The sequence below is a fragment of the Haplochromis burtoni genome, unplaced genomic scaffold, assembly GCF_018398535.1.
Source record: "Haplochromis burtoni strain Fernald_Lab_line unplaced genomic scaffold, NCSU_Asbu1 Contig_40, whole genome shotgun sequence".
Classification (NCBI taxonomy): domain Eukaryota; kingdom Metazoa; phylum Chordata; class Actinopteri; order Cichliformes; family Cichlidae; genus Haplochromis; species Haplochromis burtoni.
This window is the reverse complement of record NW_024582401.1, coordinates 2,433,337-2,454,665: the sequence shown is the minus strand read 5'-3', so window position 1 is coordinate 2,454,665 and position 21,329 is coordinate 2,433,337. Positions and strand designations below refer to the sequence as shown.

At 39.5% G+C, this 21,329-nt stretch overlaps 1 protein-coding gene across 1 annotated transcript in view; it reads right to left on the bottom strand.

The window, feature by feature from the left end:
* LOC102312483 (E3 ubiquitin-protein ligase Midline-1) overlaps window positions 1-15,405 on the bottom strand; it is a 92,357-nt gene extending 76,952 nt beyond the window's left edge. The window contains exon 1 of the mRNA XM_005919967.3: window positions 15,175-15,405. The gene's annotated coding sequence lies outside the window, so the exon portion shown is untranslated. The remainder of the gene's footprint in view (window positions 1-15,174) is intronic.
* Window positions 15,406-21,329: the final 5,924 nt, after the last annotated feature.

The following is a 21,329-nucleotide window of genomic DNA, read 5'->3' as shown; positions in this document are numbered from 1 at the left end:
CTATTGAAAAAACAAAAGTTGTATCCAAGATGGCCGACTTCTAAATGGCCACCATGGTCACCACCCATCTTGAGGAGTTTGCCCCCTCACATATACTAACGTGCCACAAACAAGGCTTTAATATCACCAACCATTCCCACCAACCATTGTTATTACGGTGTATCCATATAAATGGCCCACCCTGTACTCAGACCAGCCCAACAAGGCCCAAAAATCCTTCCACTTTCAAAGTCCCTTAAACCAGCTTTTCTTTCCCTTTCTGATGGTCAGTTTGAACTTAAACAGTTGCTGATTAAACATTGGTGCTGACGAGCAGTTGAACAGGTCTTCCTAAAAATGTGTGCTCAGTCTACATACTATACTTACATACCCATATGTCACTGCATGTACATGAATGTACCCATTCACTCAAAATAGCAAGAGTACATATGGACATGTACGATTTGAGAAACAAGAAGAATACTGAATGTTGCACATTTACAACATGAATCAGCAGATAGCACAGAATCAGAGGTGAGTCTGCACTCACGTCTATTTGTGTACGTGAACTGGATGAACTCAAGCCTGACATACAACAATATTTTGATTCCCCGCTGTTTGTGTGTTCTGAACAAAAAAAGAATGAGACAACCGAGGTCAGGCTGAGTAATAAACTCTGAACCATGAGCAGTTGTGAACATCTCCTTTCAAGCGTGACATGGCATTGGATGTGATTAAAAACAGGGTTACAGTTAAATTAGACTCAGAGCAGTTCTTTTCCACATTATTCATGTGGGGTACTAAACATCCTCTCTTCTAGATCCATTGTCTAAATCTGGCACATTACCCAACAGCTAGAGCTCAAGGTCATTCTGTCACCACTGGAACATCATCTGGGCTAATGCAAACATGCCCCTATGCACAGAGAAGCGTGCAAGCATAAATGCCCCAAAAGCCTGCACACGAATGTGCACCCGTATTGCACACGGGCAAACGGGGATAAACATAGACATGTGCACATAAGTGTACTCGCACACATGCATACATATGGGTGTCAGGCAGCATCATCATTAGCTGTCAGCGGACCCAGTGTGGCCTCAAACTGTCACTGAAGGACTCCCGTCCCCGATGCTTGCCTTCAACCCATTGCAGTACCAGCTGGCATGCTATGACATCACATAATTTCACCAAAAAAAGACTAAGACAAGAAATGTCTGTATCTTTAAAACAATAATAATAATAATAATAATAATAATAATAATAATAATAATAATAATAATAATAATAAAGGTCAAAAATGTTTATTTTGAACAAAAGATTGACAGCGTTTTAGGAGTTTAGCCACAAAACTAAAAAACGAAACCACTGGTTTGGTTCATAGCCTCCAACGGTCTTATCTTAGTTCAGCATTTCAGTTCAACAGTTTGAATAAATAAGAGCTGCTTATTACCAGCAGGCTACCACAACTTCATTATTTGTTACAGCTGGCTGTGCTGCATGCATTGTGCCTGGGCAAAAAAGAAAATCTGTCTTGGCATATAAGACAAAATCATTTTAGCTCAAAGTCAAAAAGCTTCGGCTTTACCGGAGCTTTCGCCTGCACCTCGTATCATCAGCAAATGGAAGTCATTTCAATTTATAATGCTAGTCACAGAATAAAGGCCTGTATAAAAAAAAAGAAGTCAGGGAGCTTCATAATATAAGCATCATTTTCACATCAGTAAATTTTAAATGATACCCAGCACCACTGATGCTAAGGCGTATTTCTCTGACCTGCCTAAAGGCTCAATCCAGCGTTAATACTCTGTCAAACGTAATAAAGTTGGACAGTTTTTTGACCAGGCTCTCATAAACCGAGACACTGAAAACTGTGTGGAAGACCTCCATAAAACGGGGCTATCTTTAAGCCATTTGTTACTGATTCATGAATCAGCTTAAGGGTCAGTAACATCCTGCTTTTTTTTAAGTAGCTAAGAGCAAAAAAGATCAGATCATTCTGCCTTTCTTTTTTATATTCCTATTACTAATACTAATCCAGTTTTATTAGATCAAGATGCAACTTGGGAAGGTTTAAAGAGGAAAAAGCATCAGCTGCACATAATAGGTCACTGGATATTCTGCACCACTTGGTGAGCATTAGCCGGCTCTCAGGCGGTCGCTGTCACGCACAACCAACTTTGTTTCTCTGTTCAGGCATCGCTGCATTATCTATTAAAATTCTCACACGGGGGCAAGAGTACTGCAGAGTGTGTCTGCCATCTTGAATGAGGGTGTGATGAGGGTGTGATGAGGCATAAAAATTCTCTTCACTCCTCCTTCCTTTCAGCCCAGGCTACAAACGAAATCCAGTTTAAGATATTTGCCGTTTGTGGCCGAGAGGAAGGTCGGCGTGTTTTCCCTTTATTGTCCTGTCAAGCACAGCTGAATACCACGGAGCTTTTCAAACTAAAATCCTAATTATGCCCCCGTGTAACCCTCTAATTAGTACATTAACATATCCGTCGATAATGCTCTACTTGCATGTCGCACCCATTCAGCTCACCATTCGTCCTTGCCTCATTGTATAACTCATGAACCGCACATTCTACAGTAAATGACGGTCTTTACAAACTTGGATGATAAAGTACAGCAAATGTCAGTGGCTCATAAGCACTGAGAGTGCAGCTGGTAAATTACTAGTGTTGATAACATTTTATACATTTTTTATGCTACCATAGATGACATGAGACAGTAGCAATTACGTGTTTATAACCCTGGTACATTTTAATATATGCTATATTTTGTATTTGTTGGTGATTATCAAATGTGATATTTATGAAAAAGATTTCAACAGTCAAATACTGTTGTTCAGTAAAAGCCCCTGGCAATTCAGATCAACACTCAGGGTCCAACATAACTGACGAGACAGCCCTAATTGCCTTTTAAGCATAGACTGTATATAAAAGATAGACAGACCACCTACCGGTTTTGGACTCCACATTTATCTCAGTGGCATCCAGATGGGGCCAGAAATTACCACATCTGGAGGTAGTACTAAGAAGTAAATAATAAACCAAGGCTAAGCTTTACCACCATTGCCGTCTAGAAGATGTGCAGCACCTGAAACTACGGATACTGGATGCCTGTGCTGGCATTTCTCCTGTGGTGTTGCTATCAGTATGTGAAGAGTGGGAGAAGAGTGTTGCATTGACAATCCAACACAATGGGCAGCACACTGAACACATTTTATAAGTGGTCAGAAACTTGTAAATAACTCATGAAAGAATAAAGTTACGTTGAAACCAAGCACACCATTGTTTTTCTTGTGACATTACCAATAAGTTTGATGTGTCACATGGCCCTCTTCCTATTTGAAAAAAACAAAAGTTCTATCCAAGATGGCCGACTTCTAAATGGCCACCATGGTCACCACCCATCTTGAGGAGTTTGCCCCCTCACATATACTAATGTGCCATAAACAAGACTTTAATATCACCAACCACTCCCATTTTATTACGGTGTATCCATATAAATGGCCCACCCTGTAGATCAAGCACTGAGCAATGTAATTAAATAAAACTATCAACAGCTGCAGGAATAACATGCAAAGAGTCATTTCATGAGTATATTTACTCTAGGTACATTTACTAAATATTAAATATATTGGATTATACAACCTGTGAACTATTAGGATAGCTTTTTCCATCTTGCAAAAGGAATATCCATCACAAGATTATGGAGCTTAAGAAAGAAGCCGAAACGCGTTGGTCAATTATTAAAGTTGTTCATCTTCCCTCAAGTGTTGCTGGTGTTCCTGCATTGTGAATTTTCCCACTGGGTCCACAGTAAAATAAATAAAAAAACAATTAACAAAAATGTTCAGTTTAGTAATTACCGGGGCGCTACCAGAACTTTTTTTCTGTAATTTTACACATTTATTTATTCATGCTAACAGATTTATTTCATTTTCCACAGCAGCATTTCTTGGATATGTGGAAAAACTCAGAAATGCTGTTAAAGCTGCACTTCTTTTTTCTTATATTAAGATATCTCAGGAATTTAAAAGTGTAGTTAAATATCTTCACAGTGACAGAAAGGGTGGTTTCAGTGGTTTGGCCCACTTACGATGGGTTGCGTGTGGCCCCTGATGTAAAATGAGTTTGACATTATCAATCTAACAGATGGTTTTGATTGGTTACTACTTCCATGAGATGTGATCATGTGACTGATTGGTGATTTCAGATGGAACCACTGTGTATATTATTGTCTACTTATAAATTCTTTAAAACAAGTATTGTATTACTTGGATGGAAATTATGAAGTATGCTGTAAAGGGTCATTAAATGATGCAAACTGCATCTGTTAAGTTTTATAAAAACATTTGCAACTTTACAGAAACTACCCAGACAAAGTTCATAGATGCATTAATTAGGAAACCTCAACTGGAATAAAAACTACTTGGAGTAAAGTTAAAGAAAACTGCAAAAAAAATAATAAAAACATGATGGACAGATTGAAAGTGTAACTGCATATCATGCAAGATGACTCTCTCCAGACTGGCCAATGATTCAATCAGCCAACTATGACATCACACCAGCTGGAGCACTGATACCGACTGTGAGCACAGAAGTGCACACCTTACTTTGGGTTAAAAATAAATAAATAAATAAAAAATTGCAGCTCCCATCATTTGAAGACCTAACAGAGGTCATAGGAAATTCTATGTGGAGATGATTGAGGAGCAAGTTGTCATTTTAAAGTCAAAGGCTTCTTTAGCTGAGCATTCCCACTGTGAAAAAAATGGACTTTTTCACAGGTGTGCCGAATGACTGCGTGAAGCATGAATAAGTTATAAGTGAAAGTCAGGCTCTCCGACCTCCCTTTGCTCTTGTACCCTGCAGTGCAATGCTGCTCTGTGATTACATGTGTGTGTGTTCATGTGTGTGTGGTAGTTAATGTAATGCAATAGTTAATGTACTATAGTCCACCCAACAGTGAGAAAATACTCTGATTTATGGGACTGCCATCGCCTGTGACAGGAAGAGCACACATTTGCGCGCGCACACACATCGGGAACAACTCGCTTTGCTCATACCGCATAAAAAAGTACACATCTTCTATGGCAATAAAAAGAATCCAAGATGCTAGCTGGGGATGCAGATGACTATGAAATAGAGTCAGTGAGAGGAATCGAAAGCTGGAACATTAATCAAAGAGCATGCATTTTGTATGGAGGAAGGTGGGGGGGCCTTAAACAATGTGATGGCAGCATGGCAGTATGAGACAGTGATTAATTATGAATGGAATAAATGATGCTCTCAGTTGGATCATTAATGGGCTGAATTATTAATTAAGTCGTCTGGGCTTTAATAAATCCTAAATATATTTTTGACAATGTTTACAGCTTCAAGGCACGATATGTGATCAAAATGTAAACACACAAGTTTGTTCTGCCTTTTAAAATTTAAAGAGAAGTATACAACATTTGTTAATCGTGTTTGCTTGTGAATAAATTTTGAATTGCTATTAAAGTGGAACTGACATGATGGTGGGGGGTTCAAATAATGAGGTGATGCTCGTGAGCCTAAAGCTTAAAGTTCAGCCTTCAGGCTGCTCTAAATACTCCCTGTCTGGTGCAAAGACACCACTTGCTCTCCAAACCTTCTTTTTGAGGCTCAACCAATCAGAAAGTTACCCTAAAGCGAGAGGAGCTAATGTTTGCTTGTTTCACATGTCCAATGGTTGACAGCGAGGGCCAGAATCAGATAAATAAGAGAGATTTTGAACAGTTAATTCTCCAAAGTTGCTCCAGCAGAGTGCAACAATAACAATATGGAGTTCCAATAAAGAGAGATGGATTTTACTTTATTTGTGTTGCCATTTCATCTCTCGGTCTTTTGATGAATGATGATTGGTGCAATAGCAAGGCATTGTAAACTGCTGCAGGTACTTATTTACTCTATTACTCGTGGAAATGCAGACACATATGTGCACATTATGCCCCACCTTCTGCTGCCAAAATGAAAGTAACCAAACATATTTTCTTGCAAATGAGTAATATATAATCTTCTACTGCTGCTTTAAGGGGGCATCACAGTTGATCATCTGCCTAATGGATAAGGAATTGCAGAATTATCAGAGACTATAGCCTATTCCAGTTCTGTGTTTGAGGGATTCGCTTAGACACATAAGGAATATTTGGATTTTTTTAGATTGTAGAAGTAAATCAATGAACCAAAAACCTGTCCACATAAAATAAGAACGTGACTTTGGTCCCTTTGCTTTTCAGCTGTTTATGGGGAAGCTGGACAGAGACAGACCCACCTATTTAAGTCACTTCGAATGCATTATTCAGACAGGGAGATAAACGGGAGGTTTTTGTTTGCGCATGCAGGTGCATCCCAGGGGACGATGCTTCTTAAAGCGAATGACATTTGCTTCCAACATGGTTGCCTGCCCTCTCTACGTGTCTTGTTTCTCTATCGTGCTGGAGCTGTCCCCTCAGGCTGGGCCAACACCTTGTCTCTATTCTTCTAACATCAGCAGAGATAAATAGTGCCAGCCACAGACACGCAGGGCCAATCTCACAAACTCACACCAGCACATACACACTGACCTCAGAGGTTTAATCAATAAACCACCCGCAGCACTTTTCCAAAGCTTACAGAGAGACACTGTGGGACTACTTATGTATGTGTGTGTGTGTGTTTTGTTGCCACTATCCAAAAAACCCACCCAAACATGTCAATCTATAAGCCAATAGCAGCACTGCATCCCTTGGAATGCACAGTTTTGTATATCTCAGTTCATGTTATCTGTTTGCACAAAAGAAATCCATTCTCAGCTGTGACGCTAAAAGAAAGTGTTTTTTTCAAGTGTTTGACTCTTGCTTGGAAGAAGCATCACCTCCCATTAATACAAATCGACTTATAGATTGAGTACCTCACAAAAATTCAATTCAGTTTTGTAGCACCAAATCACAACAAAAGTCATCTCAAGGTGGTTCATATTGCAAAGTAAAGACAATAATACAGAAAACTACGACGGTCAGACGATCCCCGTGAGCAAGCACTTGGTAACAGGGGCAAGAAAAAAAACTTTTAACAGGAAGAAACCTCTTTCAGAACAAGGGTCAGGGAGGGGCTCCATCTGTTGTGATTGGTTGGGTGGTGAGGGGAATGGAGTCATTCAAAGCTGAATTTGTTCATCCCTGTTTATTGTCTTGTTCCTGAGAACCAGGACATGTTTCCATTATTGGTTGGAGATCATTATGTAGGATTGTTGACAAAAGTTGTGGTTTGTGTCTTGCGATCACTGGTAGCCCCTCCCAGTAGCCACTGATGTAAGTGGGCCCATCAAATCTTTCATCCCATGGTGGTGCCAACTTTTTTGTTTGTGGCTCTTGATTGTTGGTAGAAAATACCTAATTGTCACACAGATTTTTTTAAAAGTGAGAACTTTACATATCAATCTGCTTTCTTTAATTGTTGTCCAACTAGGTTTGGGGTCTGTAGCTTATCCCAGCTGAGATTATGTGAAGAGCTGGGTACACTTTGGACAGGAAAAAGGAAACCATTAAAATATTCAATTACACCTTGGACAGGTATATTGGATAAGCAGTCACGAGGCTAACACACAGAACAAGCCTTCACATTCAAAATCACACCTTTGGGCAATTTCGATTAATCACTAACTGCATGTCTCTGGACTGTGGAAGGAAGGTGGAGGACCCAGAGAAAAGGTTGCAGCCAAGACCTTCTTACTGTCAGGCAACACTCAAAGGTCTATTACGAGCTTAAATACGGGCTAGTATTTCCACAGGATCAGTGGCAATTTCTGGGGATATAGGAAGTGTTATTTTGTTCAGTTTATTGTCTTGTCTTTTTTTGGGGGGGGGGATATTTGAATCAGGGAGGTCATTTTCTTAAAAAAACAAAAAAAGTATTTTCTTTATTTTAACATTATTTGCTAACAGGTCAAAATCACAATATCAGTTAAAAGGGTCGATATCAGCAGATACCAATATTATGCTGATATCTAGGCATCTTTTTTAATCACTTGCAAGGCACCAAATCACAACAACGGTACCCTCAAGATGCTTTATATTGTAAGGTGAAGACCCTACATATCGATAGGACCCACTAAAATACAGTTCTAAATATTACTTATAAACCTCACTGAATTTATTTCAGGAAAACATGCACCATAATTCTTTTTGCATTCATGTATGCCATGCTAATGAATGCAAATCATAATAAGGTGAATTAATATCCAAGAAATTCTCAGCACTGTGTGACACGGATGAACCTGTAAAGACAAAATTAGGCTGCATAGGGAGTACTACTTGACACAGCTCCTTTTTGGAGCAAAGAACACTGGTGTCACAAACTGGTCCCACATCAGCATCCAGCAGAGAAAGACACCCCCACATAAAAAAAGACCATCCTGATAATTTGCGGGCATTGGTGGTTTAAACAGTGTTAAAATGTGTTTGTTGTCAAGGGTGTAAAGATGCACAAATGCATTAATGTATTGTACAGTGTATTAGCCAATACAATACAATTTGAGAGACCTTTCCAGTGCAGGGAAGGGATGTTGAACTAGAGCAAACTTTTTCTTTCGTTCTGCTGCATTTTTCCAACATAGCTTGGCTCCTACATGACTGTGATACTGTTGACTAGTCACATTCCTATTCTGGTTTTCCCCTAATGCAGACCAAACAAAATGAAATCTGAGTCGCAAGTCTCTGGAATGGGTTTTGTGTTTGGACAGTGTAATCCTTTGTTATTCTTACATTATTGGTTGTCGTATTGACAATGAATTGGCGGGTACACCACAATGTTCAGATTTCACTGTGACAGTAATCTCCATCCACCCACGGGTTATTCTTCATTCATAGTAATGAATTTATAGTAATGAGTAATGAATAATTTAAATAAATATTTAAATATATTTAAATATTTGTTTTCACTGAGAAATATATACACTGGCTCTCTCACTGTTTTACTTACAAATCAGAACTCTACAGTTGAATACTGGCTCTCCTAAAAGTTGGGGGACCTTTTAACCAAAATCCACAATGTGATATCAGGATACAGTGATAATACTGCCTGTTTCTGACCATATTTTTCTTTAATGTTCAGCTGCTCTTTTTATGCTCGGAGAATGGCTACTTCTGCACCCCTCTGCAAGTTTATGAATTCTCCATGAGGACACATCGACCCCCTTCTACTTGTAGTCCAGACACCGACTCCGAGCTTCAGCTGATCAAAGAGCCAATTAATGCTGGCAGCAGTATGCGCACAGTGTTGCAGTGCTAATCAATGGCATACTAAAATGCACAGGCACAAAGACTTGGTAAACTAGACAAGACAAACAGTGTCAGGTACTGCTGGAGTCACTCCGAATTACTTTCTGTTGGTATTTACACGGTCTCTTTTATTTTATTTTATTCTCATTTTATTTAAAATGAAGGGGGAAAAGGCTACCACAGAGGTTTTTGGACTGCTGGTTCCATACATGCACTTTTCATGTCCTGGTGAACATTGAAATTATAGTTTATTTTGATAATACTTCAGCATAATTGCGAGATGAATGCGCAGTGATGTTTCAGAATCACTGACAAGAAGCCAGAATTGCTTCTAGAAAGAGTTTTTGTTTGTCAGGCTGTCCACTGTGACTGTCTTGTCTGGACGCAGGCAAGTACTACGAACAAAATGGACAAGAAATCATATCAGAATGGGTGCAGGGACAGTGTTACTTGAGGAAAGCTAAGACTATTGTAATTATGTGAAAGCAATACAGAATACCTGAGAGCCTGACTGCATTATATTGCAGTAGATGTGTTGAATTCTCACCTGGTGCCTGTTTGTTATGTTTTTATTAGCAGAAAAAGCACAAAGTGATGCACAGAACTATGCAATAAAGCTTACGCCTGAGAGACTGGCCAAGAACACAAGTAAATATACAAATACATGATTAAAAATTCATTTTCTTAGCTAGGAGTGGCTCCTGGTGTGGTCTTCTGCTACTGTAGCACCTGAGATGCTCTTCTGCATACCTTGGTTGCACAAAATAGTTATTTGAGTTACTGTTACCTTCCATGCATTAGCTCAAAGTAGTCTGACCATTCTCCTCTGAACTCTGCCATGAACAAGTCATTTTTACTGAATGTGTCTGTCTTTTTTGGTCTGTTATCTGTAAACCCTAGATGTAGCTGTGCTGGAAAATCCCAGTAGTTTTAGAAATACTCCGACCAGTGTGTTTGGCAGCATGAACCAAAAGTTCAAAGTCATTCAGATCGCCCTGTTTACCGATTCTGGTACTCGGAATGAACTTCAGCAGGTTGGCTTGACCATGTCCACATTCTTAAATGGACTGGGTTTCTGCCGTGTGACTGGCTGATTAGAACGAATATGCTCCCTGTGAACTTGATGCCATGTTTTCCACCCTGTTGCATCCATAAACTGTACTGGTGCAACATACAGACAAGCCTGCAAATGATCTTACAGCAAGCTGTATTTTTTGATAATTACATTAAAAATACTCTGAGAGGCAACAACAGCAGAACCACAGTGGTCAGGTCTGGTATAGTGACATGAATGGGATGAAGTGAAACAGAGAAGACAGTGGTTGACTACAGCTAGTACCCCAGTTTTTAAGCATTACCTGTTTTGCAGATGGATCCAACAAATGCTTTGTGAAGATCTCTTGGGTCACATTTCAACCCCAAAACTTTTTCAGTAAATGTAACCAAGCAGTAAATCTAAACCCAACCAAACAACAAGTTAAACTGAAACTAAATGGTACATAAAATCAATGCAAATTACAGTGTGAAACATAAAGTTCCCAAACAGGATACGAACCCTAGTTTCCAGATTAACAATTGTTTAAAGTCACTTTCTGTGGATGTTCTCAAAGAGATAATGCTATCTATAGAAGGTTCCTAGCTTATTTAACAATAGTAAAACTTTATGATTCATCCTCTCTCAATACATCTTGTATTTGAGCCAGCCATTACATGACAATAGCAAACACAGCCAAAGCTGCAGGCAAGCAAAAGCTGTTAAACAGTGACGGAACAGAACAGGACACTTGACTGTAATTCGCAGTCCATCTCATTACTAAGTGTCTTTGGCTCGTCTTAGCTTTGTCGTTATGCAGATAAACATTCAAGTGCCATGTTTGGTCACTCGTAGAACAAACCAATCCTTTCATCCTGTCCCGTATCCTCAGGGTGAATAAAGGGGGCCACTACAAATAAAATGCTTCTACTTGCATTTAACCTCCCTCCTAATTCTCCTCAAACTCAAGCCTCTGTCTTCTCTCTTTATTCAAACTGATCTTCTTGAGCTTTAGTGTAAGACAAGGAGGTGGCTATGAGCCAGTATTCTGCTGTTGGGGAGCTGAAACATGAATGCCAAGATGGATGGGATTTTATAGCTGGAATGTGGGGGGTTTGGCTGGGCATGAAAAGATTGGACACACTGGCAGTCGCTGATGCCAAGGCCTTCTAGCATGAGACCCTGCTGGGTTCCAAATATGGCAAAGAGTGTGTCAAAATTAAACTTCAAAAGGAGAAATATTTTAGAGAGTTTCATGCCACATTAAAGTAATATTCAACTGTTTATTTTATATTTTCATAGTAAAAAAAAATCTGTTTCTGACAGAAAAACCAGAAACTGTAGCGGAATATAGCAATATAGCAGACTGTTACAACCTCCAGAAAACATATATACAAGAGATAAATATCACCCATTGGTTCATAGATTCAAGCTTTTAAACCTCAACTTTAGCATTATGACTGGTTTTGTGTTCTTTTGCTTTGATTTTTTGTGTGTGTGTTTTGCAGCCCAAAATGAAACGTGTAGAAAGGTTAGCAACCAGGAAAGTTATCAGGTAACGCTATAAGGTTTTGATTGCAAGCACTGGACAAATCATGGGACACAAATGTATATTCCCTGACAGGCTGTGAGTGGTTGCTGGCTGATGCTGACTGAAATTCGTTGCAAAGAGAGATTGGCTGCTAGCAGTTTACTGTTCTTGCCCACAGTTTGTATATCTGCAAATACAAACTTTACACTCCAAGCACTTGCAAAACTTGAAAGAGTGCAACATAAACTACAACCAAATTATTTCAATATTTTTAACCAGTGCAACTGCATGGAGGCTTTTGGTGTAGCATTGCATAACTCTTTGACATCAATTCCATGCTAGCGACTGCCAGCAATCTCTAGAAACCAACTACAGAACACACTCTTCCCTATTACCCAGCATTTACCAATGGGTATCTGATAGGCCTCTAGCACTGTTTGAACAGGCCTTTAGCGCTCAGTTTCACAGCAGCTGCCAGAATCTGTAGCAATCACTCGCAACCAGTCAAAGAATACACTTTATTCTCTCATTATTCTCTCACTGGTTCTTGCTAGATGTTCGCTAGCTGGCCTCTAAGTCTGTGTGACTAAAGTCTTAGAGAAACAGAATTCTAGGGGTTCATTCACCACTCACCAAAACTGCTGTGTTTTACAGAAAGTCACATCCCTTACTGCATAATTTCATTAATAATGTTCTAAAAGGCATTAATACCAAAAGCATGGTTTAGTTCAGTGATTCAAATTAGGGGAGGTGCAACATTAGCTACTAGCTAAATTCACAAGCTTTGGCATTTACTTGTCAGTCAAAACACAAAGACACCAATCAATACTAATTTAAACTTTCAGCCTTAATCGAAATGGGTGACTAATAAAAAAATTCACTACTAGTCCAGTTGTCATGAAGGTGGAAATTAGCAATATGGAGAGACCTCTTACACTTTCAGAATTACCCGGAAGTGTCCAAATGAAGAACTGCACTTTTTCATCTTTGGTTTCATTTTACCTATGGCAAAAACGCAAATGCCTCTACTTTTTAATTCACTCACTTGCCATCTTGGGTTTTCTCCCAATACTTGTACACTTCACTGTGACAAGCCAGGAAAGTCACACGTTTGCTCCAGGTTTGTGTCACGTATCCAAACCTAACTCATACGGTTTCACCTCATTTTACTTCAGCGCTACTAGCTCCAGGTATGCAACTGTCACATCCTGCTGCATTCACCAGCACCTCCCTCTCCCCATGTCAGCACTGATAAGGGAATTGAGTGCATGGCATCTATAATGGGGGAGGGAGATAGTAGGAATGTTATGAAATACAACTACTTCCACAACCAAAGCAGTAATAGCCACAGAACGCTGTTGGCTCAGTTAGAAATGAACAATGACACATTTCATCCTTCTTGAAGTAAAAGGTCAATACACTAGCAGAACTCACAAAAATCTCATCTACAGAAGATGAGCAGCATTGGAGCCTTCTGACTGAATAAAATATGCAATTCTTCAAGAACAGAGAGTATAGCTGCTCTTGTGGGGAATCATCTCAGCAATTCTAACGTTTGTGATTGTCAAAGAATGTCTATAAGAAAGGTTTCAGCCTTTCAGTTTACTACTATAGCTCAGAAGATGTTTAGATTATGTAAAACACCCAAAAGAAACAATTCTTGAGAATATAACTGAATTGCTAACGTCGTTTTTGGATCACAGTTAAAACAGATTCCATTTATCTCGCAATGTAGTAAACTGTAGATATACTTTGCTCAATCGCCCACAGAGAAATCCTACTAACTGAATACATTTTACATCATTATTTAATGTTAACATCTCTGTGTGTTTGTATGCCGGTCATACCCTCAAACCCTAACCCTAACCCCAGTGCCAACAACTCAGCCCCAATGCCTAAACCAGGCAATAACAAATACAACCAAAAGATTAGCATAGGTAAACACACATTCACTACAGATTTCTGTGTTTAGCATTCAGCTTAGCAAAGCTGTCTATAATTCATAGCTGTGTATGGGCACTGTTTGTATTATTCATTATCAATTTTCTGTTGCACCTTCCTACAGACACATTGCATTGCGGTGACACATCAGAGGCTGTTTAATGCTGAAGTCTACACAAATTTATGCAGACCTGAGGGAAGCTGAACTACTTATCAGTTTCAAGTTGAACTGTACTTTTTAATCTTTGCAGAAGGGTGACTACGTGTGATGCACATCGGGGTGGGAGAACGCATTACAGAAGAATCTGCTTGAAGAAAGGTTCGCAGTGACTCATTCCAAGGAACTAACTGTTCAAGCACAATAGAACACATAACTGCTTTTGCATTGCAATCATGGCTTACATTATTTAGCATTAGCAACATTTAGAACCTAGAAGACCCATTGGCTTGACTTGTCTATCTAAATAATTCCTTGAAAAGCAAAGACTTTCATTCATTCGGTGCTATATGTACTCTGATGGGCTTTTTTTTTTAACAAAAGCAGAAGCTGCATCTTTAACTTGTAATACCCAGAGTCCAAGAGAGACTAACGAAGCCTACAAACTAAACCTATTACAATGACTAGCAGGAGATTTAGCATTATAATACATACAGGGTATCCAGTTCAAATGTGGAACATTGTTTTCCATTATAATTGAGTCCAAACAAGCAATTTGTCCACTGGCTCTTATACATGGAGAAAAGGGACTAAATTGGCTGATATTATGACATAAACAAAGGCCTCTTTGGGTAAATGCAGGGTACAGCTAATAAGCTAATAATAAAATATGGTCTTTATCAACTTTCATCAAATTTTTTTATTGTATAGGATTACACAAGTTAATAATCCACTTAAATCCCTAATTAGCAGTTATCTTTTATTTAAATAATTCTGTTACAGGTACATTTTTATTAAGTTTGGTTTTTTTGTGTTCTCATACTTGCCTTTTATTCTTGTCTAAATAAGTGCAATACTCGCAGTAAATCAGTGCTACACTAAAGCATGTCAAGTTCACAGGCAATACAAAGCTACTCAAACAGGCACAAACCAAAGTGGAACCAAAAAAATCAAAAATGCCACTTTAAAACAATAACATCAGCATGCACGTGCATTCAACTGCCACGCTTAGACCACATGGAGGAATCAAGCCCCCAACACCACCACCCCACCTCCGCCCCCCACCCCATTCTGACCCACTCCACCCCTCTGATGTATGACATCCTATTGTGAATGTGCTATGAGGTAAAAAAAAAAAAAAAAGAAAGAAAGAAAGAAAGAAAGAAAGAAAAAGACCCTAAACCTATTGCCTCTAAAGGATTGGTCCTGGAGAAAGTGAATTAAGCAACAAAAGAGGCACTTACGTTCAAGAGCCTCACATGGTCGTCCGACAGAAAAGAAGAGAAGCGGGCAGTGATTCCAGCCTGAGACAACAATAGTGAGTAACCTTGAAGAGAGAGAGATGGAGAGAAAGTGAGGGTGGTGTTGGTGGTGGTGGGGGGGAGGAGAGACAGTGAGTTAGAGAGATGGGAAAGAAATGTGAGAAAGAGAGGAGACAGATTGATGCGTCCACACACCGCGGCGTAGACGCAAATCAAAACACTTTGGATCTTTTCTTGCATCTCCCCTCCTCTCCTCCTCCCGTTCAGTTTTGCCCCCCCCACCCCCACCACCAACCCGTGCCTTCGGGTTCCACATGTGTTCAGGCTCAGGCAAGCGTGAAGCGAGCTGAGGAAATCAGCGCTGCAAGTGCTTTGTCCAGCGGTTGGGAAACTCATGCTTCCATTACGTGGAACATTGAGCTTTCTGGCTGCCTTCTGTGGGTCTGATCCGCAGCAGATGGATGGAGAGGCAGGAGATGATATCCAGCATCTTGGCCCTTCTATCACACCTTTCCTGGAAGCTTGCCCTAAACATAAGATTTTATTTATTTATTTTTTAAAACCTGCATGTCCTCTGGAAAATGCAGATAAATCTCTTTCAGTGGCATGTGTCCAGTTTCCCCTACAACTCTGTTTCTGATCATACTGCACTTTTTTTTTCATCCTCTTTAAAGAGATGATGCAAACTGCTTCAATTTTTAGAACTGTCTGCAGTTTTCTACAGCTTTGAGTTGCTTTTAACTTTTAACAGTTTCCACCCGGGGGAACGACAGCAGAGCGCACCAGGATCAGCAGTTGTTTTGCAACTGAAAAAATACAGATAAACTATGAGCACTGGAGTCTTTAAAAGTAATATCAACAGTTGGTTGATTGGTAGTTTTAAAATTTGATGTGTACCCCTGTCAGAGAAAAAAGTCTTTGATGAATGTAATTTTAATAGGAAGGACAGGATCATGAAAACAGGATCCAGGTATGGTATCGTTCTAATCCGTTAATATGTTTTTAAATCCAGCTTCAGTAGTTTCATTCTAATTGCCTTCAAATAAATGGCTTCCACTTACATTTGCAGGCATATTCTACTTTTATTCTACTTTGTTTATCAGCACTCGGCTCATTTCAAATGAAGTTGGGTTACCATGGAAACACACCTCTTACTGGCAGCACAACTCTCTGTATCATTGATTGTAACATCTCATTTTTTAACTGCAGATCTTCAGTCAAAGCTGTGTTAAATTGTATATGGATATTGAGTATATAATGCATAGTATGGAATTTCGGATGCAAAGTAAGCCATTTTTCATTATATTATCATGTATACACTAAAAAATAAGACGGTTGAAATAAATAGTAACAAATGCACTGGGTCTTGGAATCTGTCACAGACTGAATAATGGAAGGGCGTAGCCTCCATAAACTCATTAACAGATTTTGAACTTTGCATTTTTTTAAACTCAACATTGTTATTTTGGCTATTTCCATTATGCCAGAAGTGACCCGACTTTAATGAGCGAGTGCAAAGCTATCAGCTAATGCCAGTAAGCTTGGTTAGCAAGGTGAATTAACAGTGGGTGCAACACACACATTCATGCTAGGTGACACATGACAACATTCAAGAGTTTAACTCACTAAAGTGGAAGTACGAAGCATGATATTTATCAGGTGAATCCAAAAGTCACAAACACCATGGAGAGAACGATCTCAGGGTGGAGTCCTGTTGGCTGAGTTGAGGTCTGGTAATATCAAATCACTTACAATGATGAGTTGCCAAAAAAACCCAACTAAAATTAACCCTGTGTACAACTTTGGCTTCATTTTGTAGCCAAGGAGTTTGTACCTTGTATGTATGTTATAGTAATGAGCTTTGTTAATAATACTTTTGTTAAGATTAGCAAACAAAGTTATCCATATTTGTTTATTTTTAGCTTTGCATGTCACTACAGGGAGTGCAGAATTATTAGGAAAGTTGTATTTTTGAGGAATAATTTTATTATTGAACAACAACCATGTTCTCAATGAACCCAAAAAACTCATTAATATCAAAGCTGAATGTTTTTGGAAGTAGTTTTTAGTTTGTTTTTAGTTTTAGCTATTTTAGGGGGATATCTGTGTGTGCAGGTGACTATTACTGTGCATAATTATTAGGCAACTTAACAAAAAACAAATATATACCCATTTCAATTATTTATTTTTACCAGTGAAACCAATATAACATCTCCACATTCACAAATATACATTTCTGACATTCAAAAACAAAACAAAAACAAATCAGCGACCAATATAGCCACCTTTCTTTGCAAGGACACTCAAAAGCCTGCCATCCATGGATTCTGTCAGTGTTTTGATCTGTTCACCATCAACATTGCGTGCAGCAGCAACCACAGCCTCCCAGACACTGTTCAGAGAGGTGTACTGTTTTCCCTCCTTGTAAATCTCACATTTGATGATGGACCACAGGTTCTCAATGGGGTTCAGATCAGGTGAACAAGGTGGCCATGTCATTAGTTTTTCTTCTTTTATACCCTTTCTTGCCAGCCACGCTGTGGAGTACTTGGACGCGTGTGATGGAGCATTGTCCTGCATGAAAATCATGTTTTTCTTGAAGGATGCAGACTTCTTCCTGTACCACTGCTTGAAGAAGGTGTCTTCCAGAAACTGGCAGTAGGACTGGGAGTTGAGCTTGACTCCATCCTCAACCCGAAAAGGCCCCACAAGCTCATCTTTGATGATACCAGCCCAAACCAGTACTCCACCTCCACCTTGCTGGCGTCTGAGTCGGACTGGAGCTCTCTGCCCTTTACCAATCCAGCCACGGGCCCATCCATCTGGCCCATCAAGACTCACTCTCATTTCATCAGTCCATAAAACCTTAGAAAAACCAGTCTTGAGATATTTCTTGGCCCAGTCTTGACGTTTCAGCTTGTGTGTCTTGTTCAGTGGTGGTCGTCTTTCAGCCTTTCTTACCTTGGCCATGTCTCTGAGTATTGCACACCTTGTGCTTTTGGGCACTCCAGTGATGTTGCAGCTCTGAAATATGGCCAAACTGGTGGCAAGTGGCATCTTGGCAGCTGCACGCTTGACTTTTCTCAGTTCATGGGCAGTTATTTTGCGCCTTGGTTTTTCCACACGCTTCTTGCGACCCTGTTGACTATTTTGAATGAAACGCTTGATTGTTCGATGATCACGCTTCAGAAGCTTTGCAATTTTGAGACTGCTGCATCCCTCTGCAAGATATCTCACTATTTTTGACTTTTCTGAGCCTGTCAAGTCCTTCTTTTGACCCATTTTGCCAAAGGAAAGGACGTTGCCTAATAATTATGCACACCTGATATAGGGTGTTGATGTCATTAGACCACACCCCTTCTCATTACAGAGATGCACATCACCTAATATGCTTAATTGGTAGTAGGCTTTCGAGCCTATACAGCTTGGAGTAAGACAACATGCATGAAGAGGATGATGTGGACAAAATACTCATTTGCCTAATAATAATTTCTACTCCCTGATATACTAACATCTGCAAATTCACTTGAAATAAAAGGCAGGCTGCAGCACTAGCTAATGTTATTGTACTAAGACCGTTAGAAATTTCCCAGTTAGATGTTAGTTAAGTGGTGCTAGATAAACTGATACATCTAACAACAGAAAGCTGTTATTCACATGTTCTACAGAGAACTTAAAAATATCACAGTATGATTTAGTTTGTCATGGTCTGCGGTGGGTGGCTGGAATTTCCATAAGGCTCCTGAACTGACCTGGGATCCGCCCCTGGGCAGGGCCAACTCCAGCTCCCGCACACCTGGAGCCTATTGCAGGCAATCAAGCCAGAGGGATTTAAACCACACGTTGATGTTCATTCACTGCCAGTTCGTCATCAACACATGTTGGTAACAGGCCGTATACGTTAAGTTCTTGCTGTGATTCATCCTGTTAACACGACTCTCTTGTGCTACAGTTGCTGTATCCACCTTGGCTCACACTCCACCTCTGGACTCAGGATACCTAGTAATCATTCTGGAAATCTCTCTGTGCCTCACCTGCCTGCCCTCCTGCCATCACACTCCATCTGAAGCCCCGGATCTCAGGCCAGCTTTTCCACGCCACTCAGCCTCCCCTGGATCTTCATCACCCCCCTCTCAACACTCCAGGTCCCTAACTGCAAGTAAGAATTGCTGCTCTTACAACTGGCCACTGCAGAGCTGCCTTCACTACCTACCTAACTCCTATATCCTCTTCCTTCAGTGTGACTGTTCCCCACTCAGCTCCGTTCCGCATCTCAGGCCTCATTCCCTCGCCATAGCCACGTTCCCCAGGCCACGTCGCACCAAGACTCCACGTCTCGTTGTTTTTTTGTCTTTGCCACGTTTTTCTCTTGCACTTAAACCTAATAAATTGTTGCATCATCTGCTGTCTCCGCTCTGGGTTTCTGCACCTGAGTCCTGTTCAGTACCGGCCACCCGGTCACGTGACAGTATAGATTATAAGCTGTAAAGTATAGCTTTACTTCATCATGATTTCTTAGTTTGTTTGGGATTTTTTATGTATAATTTTCACAGTTAAATGTTTCAGATCATCAAATTTATATATTAGACAAAGATAACCTGAGTAAATACAAAATCTCATTTTTAAATTATGATTTAATTTTTTAAGAGAAGCCTTTCTAAAACTACTTTGGTCTATTTGAACAGGTAACTGCCCACCCTGATTAGCCCCACTTTTAGAAAGTTTGATTTTACTAGCTACACCCCAGCCTGCTGAATCAAGAAATTGCCTAAATCACTAAAGAGATGTAAACTGATGAGGAACAAAGCAAAATAAACACAAATACTTACCTTAAATTTGACAAAAACATCTTGCTACACAACACTATTGGGAAAATATTGTGGACTGAAAAGACAAAAAACTTTTTGGATGGTTTGAGTCAAACTACAGCATTTCATTTAAAAAAATATATACCAACAGTCAAACACGGTGGTGGTAGTGTTATGTTCTGGGACTGCTTTGCTGCTTCAGGACCTAGACAACTTGTCATGATTGATTGACCCATTCATTTCAAAGGCCATTAGTTCATTTCCTGAAGCTCAAGCACATTTAGGTTATGCAGCAGGACAATGATCTGAAACACACCACCTCTAAACAGCTCAAAAAACAAAGAAAATGAAGGATTTGTAGTGGCCAAATTAAAGTCTGGACTTAAATCTAAATAAGATGCATTACCTTAAACAGGCTGTTCAAACTCAAAAAGCCTCCAATGTGGATGAATCAAAACAATTCTGCAAAGAAGAGTGGCCCAAATTTCCTCCACTGCAGTGTGAAAGACTCTTTGCTACTTATTAATAGTCAAATGCTTGATTATAATTTTTGTGGCCAAATGTGTCAAAAACCAATTAGATGTAGCAGGCACACAGGGCGAGTTAGGTTTGGATAACTTTTTACATTAAGAAATTAAATCATCATTTTAAAACCGTATTTTTTATTTCCTTGTATTAACTTTGTCAAATATTTACATTTGTTTGATGATCTGAAACAAATGTGACAAATAGGCAAAAAAGAAACAAGTAAAAGGGCGTAATATCTAGGTAATATTAAGCTAATACTTAATATTAGCTAGAAAAATAATACAGTATCTTTCTAAGTTAACATTCATATCAACATCAACATTTACAGGATTCAAAAGAACGATATACCACGTGGAACATTTCATGCATTTTGCAGTAATTTGTTATATGTAATTTTGTAGGTTTTTGTCCAAGGCTTTATCCAAAGTAAGACAACAAAATAAATGAAGCCATAATATTTGAAGCATCTTTGAAAATGAATGAAATTTAATGTTTGTTTTTGGGGGGTTTCCTAAGTCGGATTATAAAATAGCAGTTGTTCTGAAAGGGTTTCTGGCCATGTTTGCATGACTGACAGGTGTCTGAGGCTATCACACTCAGCTGTGTTGTTTATACCACCTCAGCTTCACTTAGTGTCTAGATTATTTTGGTAGCCACAGCAAAGGCAGTGACAACAGATGAACCCAAATCCAAACCCCAACACATCTGAAGCTAAAAACTGTCAAAACTTCAAAACACTCCACTCTTTGGCTTTTCTGGCACACACTCAATAACATGTTTGTGATGACAAGAAATGGTAAG